The sequence below is a fragment of the Penaeus vannamei genome, chromosome 3, assembly GCF_042767895.1.
Source record: "Penaeus vannamei isolate JL-2024 chromosome 3, ASM4276789v1, whole genome shotgun sequence".
Lineage (NCBI taxonomy): Eukaryota > Metazoa > Arthropoda > Malacostraca > Decapoda > Penaeidae > Penaeus > Penaeus vannamei.
Genome location: NC_091551.1, coordinates 27,768,854 through 27,769,294, shown reverse-complemented (window position 1 = coordinate 27,769,294; position 441 = coordinate 27,768,854).

Genomic DNA, 441 nt, shown 5'->3' with positions numbered 1-441 from the left:
TGAGAAATTTATTCAAATCGCTTTGGCATTCCTTCTCTGGACTCTGTTGATTATGATATATCAGCTTTACTATCCATCTGTTTATCTATCAAGTGTGGGAGTAACTTGTCGCAGGATTTGTAAATCAGGTTTCATATTATCAGCTGCAAAAAAGAGCGTTCACTTGTAAAGTTGCCAGACGTTCGACGAGAACTGACGGCCAAATCAGCTGTTCAGATTTCACCAACATTCAGGTAATCGCCTTCTGATTCTACGAGAATATGTTACCGGTAATATACAGTCCGTCGGGAATATAATGTTCGTCTTCATTCTACCTCTATCCTTCAACCTTCACTCCAGTTTTACCAGCAAACGTAAATAAAAATAGCTTGAAATAAATCTACAAATTACCTATATACACTTCATACACCGCAAGATAAGTCTTCCCCCTCTGCTTTCGAA